This window comes from Oncorhynchus kisutch, unplaced genomic scaffold (assembly GCF_002021735.2).
Source record: "Oncorhynchus kisutch isolate 150728-3 unplaced genomic scaffold, Okis_V2 Okis03b-Okis08b_hom, whole genome shotgun sequence".
In the NCBI taxonomy this organism is placed as follows: domain Eukaryota; kingdom Metazoa; phylum Chordata; class Actinopteri; order Salmoniformes; family Salmonidae; genus Oncorhynchus; species Oncorhynchus kisutch.
Genome location: NW_022261980.1, coordinates 18,561,025 through 18,581,339, shown reverse-complemented (window position 1 = coordinate 18,581,339; position 20,315 = coordinate 18,561,025).

The following is a 20,315-nucleotide window of genomic DNA, read 5'->3' as shown; positions in this document are numbered from 1 at the left end:
CATCCCTGGTTAGGAGAACAGGGAGGTTGAGTCATCCCTGGTTAGGAGAACAGGGAGGTTGAGTCATCCCTGGTTAGGAGAACAGGGAGGTAGAGTCATCCCTGGTTAGGAGAACAGGGAGGTAGAGACTACCAGACTAACCAGCTGAACCAGCTGAAGGGGTTTTCTACCAGACTAACCAGCTGAACCAGCTGAAGGGGCTTTCTACCAGACTAACCAGCTGAACGGGTTTTCTACCAGACTAACCAGCTGAACCAGCTGAACGGGTTTTCTACCAGACTAACTAGCTGAACCAGCTGAAGGGGTTTTCTACCAGACTAACCAGCTGAACCAGCTGAAGGGGTTTTCTACCAGACTAACCAGCTGAACCAGCTGAAGGGGTTTGCTACCAGACTAAACAGCTGAAGGGGTTTGCTCCCAGACTATCCAGCTGAAGGGGTTTGCTACCAGACTAAACAGCTGAAGGGGTTTGCTACCAGACTAAACAGCTGAAGGGGTTTGCTACCAGACTAAACAGCTGAAGGGGTTTGCTACCAGACTAAACAGCTGAAGGGGTTTGCTCCCAGACTATCCAGCTGAAGGGGTTTGCTACCAGACTAAACAGCTGAAGGGGTTTGCTACCAGACTAAACAGCTGAAGGGGTTTGCTCCCAGACTAACCAGCTGAAGGGGTTTGCTCCCAGACTAACCAGCTGAAGGGGTTTGCTACCAGACTAACCAGCTGAAGGGGTTTGCTACCAGACTAACCAGCTGAACCAGCTGAAGGGGTTTGCTACCAGACTAACCAGCTGAACCAGCTGAAGGGGTTTGCTACCAGACTAACCAGCTGAACCAGCTGAAGGGGTTTGCTACCAGACTAACCAGCTGAACCAGCTGAAGGGGTTTGCTACCAGACTAACCAGCTGAAGGGGTTTTCTACCAGACTAACCAGCTGAAGGGGGTTGCTCCCAGACTAACCAGCTGAACCAGCTGAAGGGGGTTTCTCTTAGGGCCCTATTCAGACTAAATCAGTTGACTTTAGGTGAATGTTTTATTGTGTTACGTCTGAACCAGCTGAAACCCTGGGTGACTGTTCTTTCTTCATCAATAGTAGAGCCACTCCAGACTAACCAGCTGAAACCCTGGGTGACTGTTCTTTCTTCATCAATAGTAGAGCCACTCCAGACTAACCAGCTGAACCAGCTGAACCCCTGGGTGACTGTTCTTTCTTCATCAATAGTAGAGCCACTCCAGACTAACCAGCTGAACCAGCTGAAACCCTGGGTGACTGTTCTTTCTTCATCAATAGTAGAGCCACTCCAGACTAACCAGCTGAACCAGATGAAACCCTGGGTGACTGTTCATTCTTCATCAATAGTAGAGCCACTCCAGACTAACCAGCTGAACCAGCTGAAACCCTGGGTGACTGTTCTTTCTTCATCAATAGTAGAGCCACTCCAGACTAACCAGCTGAACCAGCTGAAACCCTGGGTGACTGTTCTTTCTTCATCAATAGTAGAGCCACTCCAGACTAACCAGCTGAACCAGCTGAAACCCTGGGTGACTGTTCTTTCTTCATCAATAGTAGAGCCACTCCAGACTAACCAGCTGAACCAGCTGAAACCCTGGGTGACTGTTCTTTCTTCATCAATAGTAGAGCCACTCCAGACTAACCAGCTGAACCAGTCTGAAACCCTGGGTGACTGTTCTTTCTTCATCAATAGTAGAGCCACTCCAGACTAACCAGCTGAAACCCTGGGTGACTGTTCTTTCTTCATCAATAGTAGAGCCACTCCAGACTAACCAGCTGAACCAGCTGAACCCCTGGGTGACTGTTCTTTCTTCATCAATAGTAGAGCCACTCCAGACTAACCAGCTGAACCAGTCTGAAACCCTGGGTGACTGTTCTTTCTTCATCAATAGTAGAGCCACTCCAGACTAACCAGCTGAAACCCTGGGTGACTGTTCTTTCTTCATCAATAGTAGAGCCACTCCAGACTAACCAGCTGAACCGGCTGAACCCCTGGGTGACTGTTCTTTCTTCATCAATAGTAGAGCCACTCCAGACTAACCAGCTGAACCAGCTGAAACCCTGGGTGACTGTTCTTTCTTCATCAATAGTAGAGCCACTCCAGACTAACCAGCTGAACCAGCTGAAACCCTGGGTGACTGTTCTTTCTTCATCAATAGTAGAGCCACTCCAGACTAACCAGCTGAACCAGTCTGAAACCCTGGGTGACTGTTCTTTCTTCATCAATAGTAGAGCCACTCCAGACTAACCAGCTGAACCAGCTGAAACCCTGGGAGACTGTTCTTTCTTCATCAATAGTAGAGCCACTCCAGACTAACCAGCTGAACCAGTCTGAAACCCTGGGTGACTGTTCTTTCTTCATCAATAGTAGAGCCACTCCAGACTAACCAGCTGAACCAGCTGAAACCCTGGGTGACTGTTCTTTCTTCATCAATAGTAGAGCCACTCCAGACAGACACTAGACCTCTGCTCTGCTCTGTAGTGAACGACTCCTAACTCCAGACAGACACTAGACCTCTGCTCTGCTCTGTAGTGAACAACTCCTAACTCCAGACAGACACTAGACCTCTGTTCTGCTCTGTAGTGAACGACTCCTAACTCCAGACAGACACTAGACCTCTGCTTTGCTCTGTAGTGAACAACTCCTAACTCCAGACAGACACTAGACCTCTGCTCTGCTCTGTAGTGAACTCCTAACAAGTCCAACTATTGAATTCTGAAAGATACTGTTCTTAATTATACAACTACCTTCGTAGTGGAGATGCTGAATGAAAAGGTTTTCCTTCATTACAGACGGTCCACTAATACTAGTACACACACACACACACACACACACACACACACACACACACACACACACACACACACACACACACACACACACACACACACACACACACACACACACACACACACACACACACACACACACACACACACACACACACACACACACACACACACACACACACACACACCTGATCTGATAGGGGAAGAGATGACACTAGGAACACAGCCAGTCACTGTCATGTGAAGTGCAGCACTGACACCTGCTGGTGAATCTGTATAACAGACTGATGGGTGAGGACACATCCCAAATGGAGACTAATCTGTATTACAGACTGATGGGTGAGGACACACATCCCAAATGGAAACTAATCTGTATAATAGACTGATGGGTGAGGACACACATCCCAATGGTACCCTAATCTGTATAACAGACTGATGGGTGAGGACACACATCCCAAATGGAAACTAATCTGTATTACAGACTGATGGGTGAGGACACACATCCCAGTGGTACCCTAATCTGTATAACAGACTGATGGGTGAGGACACACGTCCCAAATGGAAACTAATCTGTATAACAGACTGATGGGTGAGGCCACACATCCCAAATGGACACTAATCTGTATAACAGACTGATGGATGAGGCCACACATCCCAAATGGAGACTAATCTGTATAACAGACTGATGGGTGAGGACACACATCCCAAATGGAGCCTAATCTGTATAACAGACTGATGGGTGAGGACACGCATCCCAATGGTACCCTAATCTGTATAACAGACTGATGGGTGAGGACACACATCCCAAATGGAAACTAATCTGTATTACAGACTGATGGGTGAGGACACACATCCCAGTGGTACCCTAATCTGTATAACAGACTGATGGGTGAGGACACACATCCCAAATGGAAACTAATCTGTATAACAGACTGATGGGTGAGGCCACACATCCCAAATGGACACTAATCTGTATAACAGACTGATGGATGAGGCCACCATCCCAAATGGAGACTAATCTGTATAACAGACTGATGGGTGAGGACACACATCCCAAATGGAGCCTAATCTGTATAACAGACTGATGGGTGAGGACACGCATCCCAATGGTACCCTAATCTGTATAACAGACTGATTGGTGAGGACACGCATCCCAATGGTACCCTAATCTGTATAACAGACTGATGGGTGAGGACACACATCCCAAATGGAAACTAATCTATATAACTATAACGCCATCTTGAGGGAAACCCAAGAACCATGAGTCTGTAGTTATATTGAGGGAAACACAGGATCCATGAGTCTGTAGTTATATTGAGGGAAACACAGGAACCATGAGTCTGTAGTTATATTGAGGGAAACACAGGAACCATGAGTCTGTAGTTATATTGAGGGAAACACAGGAACCATGAGTCTGTAGTTATATTGAGGGAAACACAGGAACCATGAGTCTGTAGTTATATTGAGGGAAACACAGGAACCATGAGTCTGTAGTTATATTGAGGGAAACACAGGAACTATGAGTCTGTAGTTATATTGAGGGGAAACACAGGAACCATGAGTCTGTAGTTATATTGAGGGAAACACAGGAACCATGAGTCTGTAGTTATATTGAGGGAAACACAGGAACTATGAGTCTGTAGTTATATTGAGGGGAAACACAGGAACCATGAGTCTGTAGTTAAATTGAGGGAAACACAGGAACCATGAGTCTGTAGTTATATTGAGGGAAACACAGGAACTATGAGTCTGTAGTTATATTGAGGGGAAACACAGGAACCATGAGTCTGTAGTTAAATTGAGGGAAACACAGGAACCATGAGTCTGTAGTTATATTGAGGGGAACACAGGAACCATGAGTCTGTAGTTATATTGAGGGGAAACACAGGAACCATGAGTCTGTAGTTATATTGAGGGATTCATATCAAGGAGCTATGTAGATATCAATAATAAGTGATATCCGTATCGCGGTAGACTACACCACTACTGTGTAACGAACGTTGGCGGTGGAAGAAGGTGAGGACCAATGGGCAGCGTGGTCAGTGTCCATCTTTTTAATAAAGTAATTGAACACTGAACAAAAACAACAAAGTAAACGAACGAAACCAAAACAGTCTTGTCTGGTGACATACACAAAGACAGAAAACAATCACCCACGAAGCACAGAACAGGCTACCTAAGGAACTATGATTGAGAACCATACCAGGCCAAACGCAAAACACAACATAGAAAAACGAACATAGACAACCCACCCAACTCACGCCCTGACCAACCTAAAACAAAGACATAACAACAGAACTAAGGTCAGAACGTGACATACTGTCATCTTTACCTCCAAGCGTTTATTCAAGTTGGATAATCTTTGGATGCCGACAGCAGTTGGATGAAATAGCTTGGACTGTAGCCTACAAAATCCTTATCCTGCTCCAAACACATTTGTTGTGTCATCAAAGTGGTCTCTGATTGGTGGTCATCATTTGGTGTGTCATCATAGTGGTCTCTGATTGGTGGTCATCATTTGGTGTGCCATCACAGTGGTCTCTGACTTGTGGTCGGGGTGGAACAAATTTAAACTTGCACCTTTTTTCAATGCTGATTTGAATGTCGTTGAGAAAACAGAGAAGTGTCAAACATTAGTTTTTCACAAACATCCTTCTGAATTGAAAAGTAAGTACATGTAATCTGTTACTCCCCAACCCTGTTTGTCAGAGGGGGGACATGTCAAATGGACCGTTTGAATGAAGACAACTCAAAGGGCTGTGGTTCCACTATGTGAAGTGGACCGTTTGAATGAAGACAACTCAAAGGGCTGTGGTTCCACTATGTGAAGTGTTTTTAGTCATCGTAGTGTAATCAATAGACAGACCGTGGCATTGGGTTTATTGAGTCCATAAACATTCACATCTGCCCTTTTAGCCAATCAGCAGATGGCCACTTTACTCCAATAAAGTTTCCCCTTCCGCTCATCTCATCTGTGCTTTACAGGAAGCCTGAGACCTCCTCTGTGAACCCTGCAGGGCATATAAACCTACCCGGCGTCCCAAAACACACCACATCCTTATTAATGTGCACTGATTTTGAGCAGGGCCCAGTTGTGCACTATGTAGGGAATAGGGCTCTGGTCAAAAAGTAGTGCACTATATAGGGAATAGGGCGCTGGTCAAAAAGTAGTGCACTATATAGGGAATAGGGCTCTGGTCAAAAAGTAGTGCACTATATAGGGAATAGGGCCCTGGTCAAAAAGTAGTGCACTATATAGGGAATAGGGCGCTGGTCAAAAAGTAGTGCACTATATAGGGAATAGGGCTCTGGTCAAAAAGTAGTGCACTATGTAGGGAATAGGGCGCTGGTCAAAAAGTAGTGCACTATATAGGGAATAGGGCTCTGGTCAAAAAGTAGTGCACTATGTAGGGAATAGGGCGCTGGTCAAAAAGTAGTGCACTATATAGGGAATAGGGCCCTGGTCTATAGTAGTACCACTATATAGGGAATAGGGCCCTGGTCTATAGTAGTACCACTATATAGGGAATAGGGCTCTGGTCTATAGTAGTACCACTATATAGGGAATAGGGCTCTGGTCTATAGTAGTACCACTATATAGGGAATAGGGCTCTGGTCTATAGTAGTACCAATATATAGGGAATAGGGCTCTGGTCTATAGTAGTACCACTATATAGGGAATAGGGCTCTGGTCTATAGTAGTACCACTATATAGGGAATAGGGCTCTGGTCTATAGTAGTACCACTATATAGGGAATAGGGCTCTGGTCTATAGTAGTACCAATATATAGGGAATAGGGCTCTGGTCTATAGTAGTACCACTATATAGGGAATAGGGCTCTGGTCTATAGTAGTACCACTATATAGGGATTAGGGCTCTGGTCTGTAGTAGTACCACTATATAGGGAATAGGGCTCTGGTCTATGGTAGTACCACTATATGGGGAATAGGGCTCTGGTCTATAGTAGTACCACTATATAGGGAATAGGGCTCTGGTCTATAGTAGTACCACTATATAGGGAATAGGCTCTGGTCTATAGTAGTACCAATATATAGGGAATAGGGCTCTGGTCTATAGTAGTACCACTATATAGGGAATAGGGCTCTGGTCTATAGTAGTACCACTATATAGGGATTAGGGCTCTGGTCTGTAGTAGTACCACTATATAGGGAATAGGGCTCTGGTCTATAGTAGTACCACTATATAGGGCTCTGGTCTATAGTAGTACCACTATATAGGGAATAGGGCTCTGGTCTATAGTAGTACCACTATATAGGGATTAGGGCTCTGGTCTGTAGTAGTACCACTATATAGGGAATAGGGCTCTGGTCTGTAGTAGTACCACTATATAGGGAATAGGGCTCTGGTCTATAGTAGTACCACTATATAGGGAATAGGGCTCTGGTCTATAGTAGTGCAGGGTTCCATTTGGGACACAGTGATAGACTGCATAAGGGTGATGGAGGTTTTAAGTATTTACTATATACTTTTACATACAGGACAGAAGGACTGAAGCACCAGCAGTAGATTACTGATTGAAACAGTCCTGCAGTAAACCACAGCTCTGCTACAGTCAGTGATGTTGGTTCTAATGGTGGATAACTGATTGAAACAGTCCTGCAGTAAATCACAGCTCTGCTACAGTCAGTGATGTTGGTTCTAATGGTGGATGACTGATTGAAACAGTCCTGCAGTAAACCACAGCTCTGCTACAGTCAGTGATGTTGGTTCTAATGGTGGATGACTGATTGGAACAGTCCTGCAGTAAACCACAGCTCTGCTACAGTCAGTGATGTTGGTTCTAATGGTGGATAACTGATTGAAACAGTCCTGCAGTAAATCACAGCTCTGCTACAGTCAGTGATGTTGGTTCTAATGGTGGATGACTGATTGAAACAGTCCTGCAGTAAACCACAGCTCTGCTACAGTCAGTGATGTTGGTTCTAATGGTGGATTACTGATTGAAACAGTCCTGCAGTAAACCACAGCTCTGCTACAGTCAGTGATGTTGGTTCTAATGGTGGATGACTGATTGAAACAGTCCTGCAGTAAACCACAGCTCTGCTACAGTCAGTGATGTTGGTTCTAATGGTGGATTACTGATTGAAACAGTCCTGCAGTAAATCACAGCTCTGCTACAGTCAGTGATGTTGGTTCTAATGGTGGATGACTGATTGAAACAGTCCTGCAGTAAAGCACAGCTCTGCTACAGTCAGTGATGTTGGTTCTAATGGTGGATGACTGATTGAAACAGTCCTGCAGTAAACCACAGCTCTACTACAGTCAGTGATGTTGGTTCTAATGGTGGATGACTGATTGAAACAGTCCTGCAGTAAACCACAGCTCTGCTCCAGTCAGTGATGTTGGTTCTAATGGTGGATGACTGATTGGAACAGTCCTGCAGTAAACCACAGCTCTGCTCCAGTCAGTGATGTTGGTTCTAATGGTGGATGACTGATTGGAACAGTCCTGCAGTAAACCACAGCTCTGCTACAGTCAGTGATGTTGGTTCTAATGGTGGATGACTGATTGGAACAGTCCTGCAGTAAACCACAGCTCTGCTCCAGTCAGTGATGTTGGTTCTAATGGTGGATGACTGATTGGAACAGTCCTGCAGTAAACCACAGCTCTGCTACAGTCAGTGATGTTGGTTCTAATGGTGGATGACTGATTGGAACAGTCCTGCAGTAAACCACAGCTCTGCTACAGTCAGTGATGTTGGTTCTTATGTAACAGGAAAGAGGAATGAAGAGCACATTGAATTAGAGCTACTAACACCTGAGCAGTCAAATATACAACGAATAAATAACTTTACAACATGATTATTAGATTTCTAGTGTAACTCCAGTAGTTTATATCCTAGTGTAACTCCAGTAGTTTATATTCTAGTGTAACTCCAGTAGTTTATATCCTAGTGTAACTCCAGTAGTTTATATCCTAGTGTAACTACAGTAGTTTATATCCTAGTGTAGTTCCAGTAGTTTATAGTGTAACTCCAGTAGTTTATATCCTAGTGTAACTCCAGTAGTTTATATCCTAGTGTAACTCCAGTAGTTTTATAGTGTAACTCCAGTAGTTTATATCCTAGTGTAACTCCAGTAGTTTATAGTGTAACTCCAGTAGTTTATAGTGTAACTCCAGTAGTTTTATAGTGTAACTCCAGTAGTTTATATCCTAGTGTAACTCCAGTAGTTTATAGTGTAACTCCAGTAGTTTATAGTGTAACTCCAGTAGTTTATATCCTAGTGTAACTCCAGTAGTTTATAGTGTAACTCCAGTAGTTTATAGTGTAACTCCAGTAGTTTATATCCTAGTGTAACTCCAGTAGTTTTATAGTGTAACTCCAGTAGTTTATAGTGTAACTCCAGTAGTTTATAGTGTAACTCCAGTAGTTTATAGTGTAACTCCAGTAGGTTATATCCTAGAGTAACTCTAGTAGTTTATAGTGTAACTCCAGTAGTTTATAGTGTAACTCCAGTAGGTTATATCCTAGAGTAACTCTAGTAGTTTATAGTGTAACTCCAGTAGTTTATAGTGTAACTCCAGTAGGTTATATCCTAGTGTAACTCCAGTAGTTTATAGTGTAACTCCAGTAGTTTATATCCTAGTGTAACTCCAGTAGTTTATATCCTAGTGTAACTCCAGTAGTTTATAGTGTAACTCCAGTAGTTTATAGTGTAACTCCAGTAGTTTATAGTGTAACTCCAGTAGTTTATATCCTAGTGTAACTCCAGTAGTTTATAGTGTAACTCCAGTAGTTTATAGTGTAACTCCAGTAGTTTATAGTGTAACTCCAGTAGTTTATATCCTAGTGTAACTCCAGTAGTTTATATCCTAGAGTAACTCCAGTAGTTTATATCCTAGTGTAACTCCAGTAGTTTATATCCTAGTGTAACTCCAGTAGTTTATAGTGTAACTCCAGTAGTTTTATAGTGTAACTCCAGTAGTTTTATAGTGTAACTCCAGTAGTTTATAGTGTAACTCCAGTAGTTTTATAGTGTAACTCCAGTAGTTTTATAGTGTAACTCCAGTAGTTTTATAGTGTAACTCCAGTAGTTTATAGTGTAACTCCAGTAGTTTTATAGTGTAACTCCAGTAGTTTTATAGTGTAACTCCAGTAGTTTATATCCTAGAGTAACTCCAGTAGTTTATAGTGTAACTCCAGTAGTTTATATCCTAGTGTAACTCCAGTAGTTTATATCCTAGTGTAACTCCAGTAGTTTATAGTGTAACTCCAGTAGTTTATATCCTAGTGTAACTCCAGTAGTTTATATCCTAGTGTAACTCCAGTAGTTTATATCCTAGTGTAACTCCAGTAGTTTATAGTGTAACTCCAGTAGTTTATATCCTAGTGTAACTCCAGTAGTTTATAGTGTAACTCCAGTAGTTTAAATCCTAGTGTAACTCCAGTAGTTTATATCCTAGTGTAACTCCAGTAGTTTATATCCTAGTGTAACTCCAGTAGTTTATATCCTAGTGTAACTCCAGTAGTTTATAGTGTAACTCCAGTAGTTTATATCCTAGTGTAACTCCAGTAGTTTATATCCTAGTGTAACTCCAGTAGTTTATATCCTAGAGTAACTCCAGTAGTTTATATCCTAGAGTAACTCCAGTAGTTTATAGTGTAACTCCAGTAGTTTATATCCTAGAGTAACTCCAGTAGTTTATATCCTAGTGTAACTCCAGTAGTTTATAGTGTAACTCCAGTAGTTTATAGTGTAACTCCAGTAGTTTATATCCTAGTGTAACTCCAGTAGTTTATATCCTAGTGTAACTCCAGTAGTTTATATCCTAGTGTAACTCCAGTAGTTTATATCCTAGAGTAACTCCAGTAGTTTATATCCTAGAGTAACTCCAGTAGTTTATAGTGTAACTCCAGTAGTTTATATCCTAGTGTAACTCCAGTAGTTTATATCCTAGTGTAACTCCAGTAGTTTATATCCTAGTGTAACTCCAGTAGTTTATATCCTAGAGTAACTCCAGTAGTTTATATCCTAGAGTAACTCCAGTAGTTTATAGTGTAACTCCAGTAGTTTATAGTGTAACTCCAGTAGTTTATAGTGTAACTCCAGTAGTTTATAGTGTAACTCCAGTAGTTTATAGTGTAACTCAGTAGTTATATCCTAGTGTAACTCCAGTAGTTTATAGTGTAACTCCAGTAGTTTATATCCTAGTGTAACTCCAGTAGTTTATATCCTAGTGTAACTCCAGTAGTTTATAGTGTAACTCCAGTAGTTTATATCCTAGTGTAACTCCAGTAGTTTATAGTGTAACTCCAGTAGTTTATATCCTAGTGTAACTCCAGTAGTTTATAGTGTAACTCCAGTAGTTTATATCCTAGTGTAACTCCAGTAGTTTATATCCTAGTGTAACTCCAGTAGTTTATAGAGTAACTCCAGTAGTTTATATCCTAGTGTAACTCCAGTAGTTTATAGTGTAACTCCAGTAGTTTATATCCTAGTGTAACTCCAGTAGTTTATAGTGTAACTCCAGTAGTTTATAGTGTAACTCCAGTAGTTTATATTCTAGTGTAACTCCAGTAGTTTATATCCTAGTGTAACTCCAGTAGTTTATAGTGTAACTCCAGTAGTTTATATCCTAGTGTAACTCCAGTAGTTTATAGTGTATCTCCAGTAGTTTATAGTGTAACTCCAGTAGTTTATAGTGTAACTCCAGTAGTTTATAGTGTAACTCCAGTAGTTTATAGTGTAACTCCAGTAGTTTATATCCTAGTGTAACTCCAGTAGTTTATAGTGTAACTCCAGTAGTTTATAGTGTAACTCCAGTAGTTTATAGTGTAACTCCAGTAGTTTATAGTGTAACTCCAGTAGTTTATAGTGTAACTCCAGTAGTTTATATCCTAGTGTAACTCCAGTAGTTTATAGTGTAACTCCAGTAGTTTATAGTGTAACTCCAGTAGTTTATAGTGTAACTCCAGTAGTTTATAGTGTAACTCCAGTAGTTTATAGTGTAACTCCAGTAGTTTATATCCTAGTGTAACTCCAGTAGTTTATAGTGTAACTCCAGTAGTTTATATCCTAGTGTAACTCCAGTAGTTTATAGTGTAACTCCAGTAGTTTATATCCTAGTGTAACTCCAGTAGTTTATAGTGTAACTCCAGTAGTTTATAGTGTAACTCCAGTAGTTTATAGTGTAACTCCAGTAGTTTATAGTGTAACTCCAGTAGTTTATATCCTAGAGTAACTCCAGTAGTTTATAGTGTAACTCCAGTAGTTTATAGTGTAACTCCAGTAGTTTATAGTGTAACTCCAGTAGTTTATAGTGTAACTCCAGTAGTTTATAGTGTAACTCCAGTAGTTTATATCCTAGTGTAACTCCAGTAGTTTATAGTGTAACTCCAGTAGTTTATATCCTAGTGTAACTCCAGTAGTTTATAGTGTAACTCCAGTAGTTTATATCCTAGTGTAACTCCAGTAGTTTATAGTGTAACTCCAGTAGTTTATAGTGTAACTCCAGTAGCTTATAGTGTAACTCCAGTAGTTTATAGTGTAACTCCAGTAGTTTATAGTGTAACTCCAGTAGTTTATATCCTAGAGTAACTCCAGTAGTTTATAGTGTAACTCCAGTAGTTTATAGTGTAACTCCAGTAGTTTATAGTGTAACTCCAGTAGTTTATAGTGTAACTCCAGTAGTTTATAGTGTAACTCCAGTAGTTTATATCCTAGTGTAACTCCAGTAGTTTATAGTGTAACTCCAGTAGTTTATAGTGTAACTCCAGTAGTGTATATCCTAGTGTAACTCCAGTAGTTTATAGAGTAACTCCAGTAGTTTATAGTGTAACTCCAGTAGTTTATAGTGTAACTCCAGTAGTTTATAGTGTAACTCCAGTAGTTTATAGTGTAACTCCAGTAGTTTATAGTGTAACTCCAGTAGTGTATATCCTAGTGTAACTCCAGTAGTTTATAGAGTAACTCCAGTAGTTTATAGTGTAACTCCAGTAGTATTTAAGATGTAAATGTACTGTTTCTTTGAGAACATGTCTCCTGTGTTATTCTAATCCATTACACAGTAAGTCATCTTTAGCTGGCCTCCCTCTCTCTTCCTCGTCCCTATTGGCACCTTATGCCCTATATAGTACACTACTGCTGACCAGTAGTGCACTTTGTGGGGAATAGTGAGCCATTTGGGACTCAAACCTCGTGTCGCGGAGCCAAGACAAACCCTGTAGAACAATCTCTAACTCTTGTCTATCCTGTAACGACAACAATTTGCCAGTGTATTATTAGTGGAGGAACTGTAACGCTCTGGACCAGAGCTATACATTACTATGAGTTATTAGTGGAGGAACTGTAACGCTCTGGACCAGAGCTATACATTACTATGAGTTATTAGTGGAGGAACTGTAACGCTCTGGACAAGAGCTATACATTACTATGAGTTATTAGTGGAGGAACTGTAACGCTCTGGACCAGAGCTATACATTACTATGAGTTATTAGTGGAGGAACTGTAACGCTCTGGACCAGAGCTATACATTACTATGAGTTATTAGTGGAGGAACTGTAACGCTCTGGACCAGAGCTATACATTACTATGAGTGGTTGGACCGAGTTGGAAAGGTGGACAGCGTGACAGTTGGCGTCTTGTTGGAATAATCTGAGATAATCTGAGATTAATACAGTTATCCCAAGTTGTGGGTGAGTATTAAAACCATTTCCAACTCGTTTGAAATGTTTTTCTTTATCCATCATTGTGAAAGAATGTTAATTTTAGCGACAACAAATAAATAGCTTCTGGGTTGTGCATTCGCAAAGTATTGAGAACCCTTGACTTTTTCACAGTTTGCTACGTTACACTAAGTTTACAGCTTTGTACTAAAGTGGATTAAATAGTTTTTTCTCTTGTCAATCTTCACACAATGACAAAGCAAAACAGTTTTTTTTATTTTTATAAAATGTACGGGTATAAAATATAATGGAAATATCACATTCATGTAAGTGTTCAGACCCTTTACTCAGTACTTTGTTGAAGCACCTTTGGCAGCGATTACAGCATTGAGTCTTCTTGGGTATGATGCTACAAGCTTGGCACACCTGTATTTGGGGAGTTTCTCCAATTCTTCTCTGCAGATCCTCTCAAGCTCTGTCAAGTCCGGGCTCTGGCTGGGCCACTCAAGGACATTCAGAGACTTAATGAGAGACTTAATGACACGCCTGCATTATCTTGGCTGTGTGCTTAGGGTTGTTGGCCTCTTGGAAGGTGAACCTTCACCCCAGTCTGAGGTCCTGAGCACTCTGGAGCAGGTATTCATCAAGGATCTCTCTGTACTTTGCTCTGTTCATATTTCCCTCGATCCTGACTCGTCTCTCATTCCCTTCCACTGAAAAACACCCCCACAGCATGATGCTGCGACCCTCATGCTTCACCATAGGGATTGTGCCAGGTTTCCTCCAGACGTGACACTTGGCATTCAGGCCAAAGAGTACAAACTTGGTTTCATCAGACCAGAGAATCTTGTTTCTCATGGTCTGAGAGTCCTTTAGGTGCCTTCTGGAAAACTCCAAGCAGGCTGTCGTTTGCTTTTTACTGAGGAGTGGCTTCCATCTGGCAACTCTACCATAAAGGCCTGATTGGTGTAGTGCTGCAGAGATGGGTTGTCCTTCTCCCATCTCCACAGAGGAAGTCTGTAGCTCATACAGCGTGACCATCGGGATCTTGGTCACCTCCCTGACCAAGGCCCTTCTCCCCCGATTGCTCAGTTTGGCTTGGCGGCCAGCTCTAGGAAGAGTCTTGGTGATTCCAAACTTTTTCCATGTAAGAATGATGGAGACCTCTGTGTTCTTGGTGAACTTCAACGCTGCAGAACATTTTTTTGTACCCTTCCCCAGATCTGTACCTCGACGCAATCCTGTCTCGGAGCTCTAGAGACCATTCCTTCAACCTCATGGCTTGGTTTTTGCTCTGACATGCACTGTCAACTGTGGGACCTTATATAGACCAGTGTGTTTCTTTCCAAATCATGTCAAAAAAATGTACTCCAGGTGGACTCCAAAGTATTTTATTTTTATTTTTTTGGTGTACATTTGTCATTATGGGGTAGATTTTAGATTTGTATTTATTTAATCAATTATCAATTTTAGAATAAGGCGGCAACATAACAAGATGTGGGAAAAGACGAGGGGTCTGACTACTTTCTGAATGCATTTCAACTCATTTCAATGCCTTTATCAGGATAAGAGTCTATATGCTATTAATTTCAATGCCTTTATCAGGATAAGAGTCTATATGCTATTCATTTCAATGCCTTTATCAGGATAAGAGTCTTATATGCTATTCATTTCAATGCCTTTATCAGGATAAGAGTCTTATATGCTATTCATTTCAATGCCTTTATCAGGATAAGAGTCTTATATGCTGTTCATTTCAATGCCTTTATCAGGATAAGAGTCTTATATGCTATTCATTTCAATGCCTTTATCAGGATAAGAGTCTTATATGCTATTCATTTCAATGCCTTTATCAGGATAAGAGTCTTATATGCTATTCATTTCAATGCCTTTATCAGGATAAGAGTCTTATATGCTATTCATTTCAATGCCTTTATCGGGATAAGAGTCTATATTCTATTCATTTCAATGCCTTTATCAGAATAAGAGTCTATATGCTAGTCATTTCAATGCCTTTATCAGGATAAGAGTCTATATGCTATTCATTTCAATGCCTTTATCAGGATAAGAGTCTATATGATATTAATTTCAATGCCTTTATTGGGATAAGAGTCTATATTCTATTCATTTCAATGCCTTTATCAGGATAAGAGTCTACATGCTATTCATTTCAATGCCTTTATCAGGATAAATCTATATTCTACTAATTTCAATGCCTTTATCAGGATAAATCTATATTCTACTAATTTCAATGCCTTTATCAGGATAAATCTATATTCTACTAATTTCAATGCCTTTATCAGGATAAATCTATATTCTACTAATTTCAATGCCTTTATCAGGATGAGACTCTATATGCTATTCATTTCAATGCCTTTATCAGGATAAGAGTCTATATGCTATTAATTTCAATGCCTTTATCAGGATAAGAGTCTATATGCTATTAATTTCAATGCCTTTATCAGGATAAGAGTCTATATGCTATTAATTTCAATGCCTTTATCAGGATAAGAGTCTTATATGCTATTCATTTCAATGCCTTTATCAGGATAAGAGTCTATATGCTATTCATTTCAATGCCTTTATCAGGATAAGAGTCTATATGCTATTCATTTCAATGCCTTTATCAGGATAAGAGTCTTATATGCTATTCATTTCAATGCCTTTATCGGGATAAGAGTCTATATTCTATTCATTTCAATGCCTTTATCAGGATAAGAGTCTATATGCTATTCATTTCAATGCCTTTATCAGGATAAGAGTCTACATGCTATTCATTTCAATGCCTTTATCAGGATAAGAGTCTATATGCTATTCATTTCAATGCCTTTATCAGGATGAGAGTCTATATGCTATTCATTTCAATGCCTTTATCAGGATAAGAGTCTTATATGCTGTTCATTTCAATGCCTTTATCAGGATAAGAGTCTACATGCTATTCATTTCAATGCCTTTATCAGGATAAGAGTCTACATGCTATTCATTTCAATGCCTTTATCAGGATAAGAGTCTATATGCTATTCATTTCAATGCCTTTATCAGGATAAGAGTCTACATGCTATTCATTTCAATGCCTTTATCAGGATAAATCTATATTCTACTAATTTCAATGCCTTTATCAGGATAAGAGTCTTATATGCTGTTCATTTCAATGCCTTTATCAGGATAAGAGTCTACATGCTATTCATTTCAATGCCTTTATCAGGATAAGAGTCTACATGCTATTCATTTCAATGCCTTTATCAGGATAAGAGTCTATATGCTATTCATTTCAATGCCTTTATCAGGATAAGAGTCTACATGCTATTCATTTCAATGCCTTTATCAGGATAAATCTATATTCTACTAATTTCAATGCCTTTATCAGAATAAGAGTCTACATGCTATTCATTTCAATGCCTTTATCAGGATAAGAGTCTACATGCTATTCATTTCAATGCCTTTATCAGGATAAGAGTCTACATGCTATTCATTTCAATGCCTTTATCAGGATAAGAGTCTACATGCTATTCATTTCAATGCCTTTATCAGGATGAGTCTACATGCTATTCATTTCAATGCCTTTATCAGGATAAGAGTCTACATGCTATTCATTTCAATGCCTTTATCAGGATAAGAGTCTACATGCTATTCATTTCAATGCCTTTATCAGGATAAGAGTCTATATGCTATTCATTTCAATGCCTTTATCAGGATAAGAGTCTACATGCTATTCATTTCAATGCCTTTATCAGGATAAGAGTCTATATGCTATTCATTTCAATGCCTTTATCAGGATAAGAGTCTATATGCTATTCATTTCAATGCCTTTATCAGGATGAGACTCTACATGCTATTCATTTCAATGCCTTTATCAGGATAAGAGTCTACATGCTATTCATTTCAATGCCTTTATCAGGATAAGAGTCTACATGCTATTCATTTCAATGCCTTTATCAGGATAAGAGTCTACATGCTATTCATTTCAATGCCTTATTCAGAATCAGTATTTTTTTTTTTCTCTTGAGTCCTGATAGCTAAACAGTCATGTGGTCATAATATATGTTCCTAACAGAACCATGTCCTAAATGGCATCCTATCTCCTATATAGTGCACTAGTTTTGATCCAGGACCCTTAGGGCTCTGGTCAACCATAGGGCACTATATAGGGAATAGGGTCACAGTGTATTATAACAGTCATTATATTCAAATCGATAAGTACTTGCTCTACAACGTTGTATTGCCAGGCTTGGTTTTTATGGCACTATGAGTACTGGAGAGTGTAGAGACAGTATGTAATGGGCAAGTCAAGGTTATGACATTCACTTTATGGTTAGTGACATTGTGTTTTATGTCCTGTGAAATTCTTATTGCCGTCTATCAAGTTGATGTGTCCTGTCCCATCTGGTACCACACCTATCACCTCTTCTACCTGACACAGTTCTACGTATCACCTCTTCTACCTGACACAGTTCTACCTATCACCTCTTCTACCTGACACAGTTCTACCTATCACCTCTTCTACCTGACGCAGTTCTACCTATCACCTCTTCTACCTGACGCAGTTCTACCTATCACCTCTTCTACCTGACACAGTTCTACCTATCACCTCTTCTACCTGACACAGTTCTACCTATCACCTCTTCTACCTGACACAGTTCTACCTATCACCTCTTCTACCTGACACAGTTCTACCTATCACTCTTCTACCTGACACAGTTCTACCTATCACCTCTTCTACCTGACACAGTTCTACCTAGCATCCCTTCTACCTGACACAGTTCTACCTATCACCTCTTCTACCTGACACAGTTCTACCTATCACCTCTTCTACCTGACACAGTTATACCTGCACTATAGACCCCACCTAACACCCCTTCTACCTGACACAGTTCTACCTATCACCTCTTCTACCTGACACAGTTCTACCTATCACCTCTTCTACCTGACACAGTTCTACCTATCACCTCTTCTACCTGACACAGTTATACCTGCACTATAGACCCCACCTATCACCTATTCTACCTGACACTGTTCTACCTATCACCTCTTCTACCTGACACAGTTCTACCTATCACCTCTTCTACCTGACACAGTTCTACCTGCACTATAGACCCCACCTATCACCTCTTCTACCTGACACAGTTCTACCTGCACTATAGACCCCACCTATCACCTCTTCTACCTGACACAGTTCTACCTATCACCTCTTCTACCTGACACAGTTCTAACTGCACTATAGACCACACCTATCACCTCTTCTACCTGACACAGTTCTACCTATCACCTCTTCTACCTGACACAGTTATACCTGCACTATAGACCCCACCTAACACCCCTTCTACCTGACACAGTTCTACCTATCACCTCTTCTACCTGACACAGTTCTACCTGCACTATAGACCCCACCTAACACCCCTTCTACCTGACACAGTTCTACCTATCACCTCTTCTACCTGACACAGTTCTACCTATCACCTCTTCTACCTGACACAGTTATACCTGCACTATAGACCCCACCTATCACCTATTCTACCTTACACTGTTCTACCTATCACCTCTTCTACCTGACACAGTTCTACCTATCACCTCTTCTACCTGACACAGTTCTACCTGCACTATAGACCCCACCTATCACCTCTTCTACCTGACACAGTTCTACCTGCACTATAGACCCCACCTATCACCTCTTCTACCTGACACAGTTCTACCTATCACCTCTTCTACCTGACACAGTTCTAACTGCACTATAGACCACACCTATCACCTCTTCTACCTGACACAGTTCTACCTATCACCTCTTCTACCTGACACAGTTATACCTGCACTATAGACCCCACCTAACACCCCTTCTACCTGACACAGTTCTACCTATCACCTCTTCTACCTGACACAGTTCTACCTGCACTATAGACCCCACCTAACACCCCTTCTACCTGACACAGTTCTACCTATCACCTCTTCTACCTGACACAGTTCTACCTATCACCTCTTCTACCTGACACAGTTATACCTGCACTATAGACCCCACCTATCACCTATTCTACCTTACACTGTTCTACCTATCACCTCTTCTACCTGACACAGTTCTACCTATCACCTCTTCTACCTGACACAGTTCTACCTGCACTATAGACCCCACCTATCACCTCTTCTACCTGACACAGTTCTACCTGCACTATAGACCCCACCTATCACCTCTTCTACCTGACACAGTTCTACCTATCACCTCTTCTACCTGACACAGTTCTACCTATCACCTCTTCTACCTGACACAGTTCTACCTGCACTATAGACCCCACCTATCACCTCTTCTACCTGACACAGTTCTACCTATCACCTCTTCTACCTGACACAGTTCTACCTGCACCACACCATGGACTCTACCTATGTGTCCTAGATGTCACCCTATTTACTATATACATAGTAGGGTGCTGACTGGCTGACTGCGGCTGTGTCCTAGATGGCACCTATTATCTATATAGTAGGGTGCTGACTGGGGCTGTGTCCTAGATGGCACCTATTATCTATATAGTAGGGTGCTGACTGGGGCTGTGTCCTAGATGGCACCTATTATCTATATAGTAGGGTGCTGACTGCGGCTGTGTCCTAGATGGCACCTATTATCTATATAGTAGGGTGCTGACTGCGGCTGTGTCCTAGATGGCACCTATTATCTATATAGTAGGGTGCTGACTGCGGCTGTGTCCTAGATGGCACCTATTATCTATATAGTAGGGTGCTGACTGGGGCTGTGTCCTAGATGGCACCTATTATCTATATAGTAGGGTGCTGACTGCGGCTGTGTCCTAGATGGCACCTATTATCTACATAGTAGGGTGCTGACTGCGGCTGTGTCCTAGATGGCACCTATTATCTATATAGTAGGGTGCTGACTGGCTGACTGCG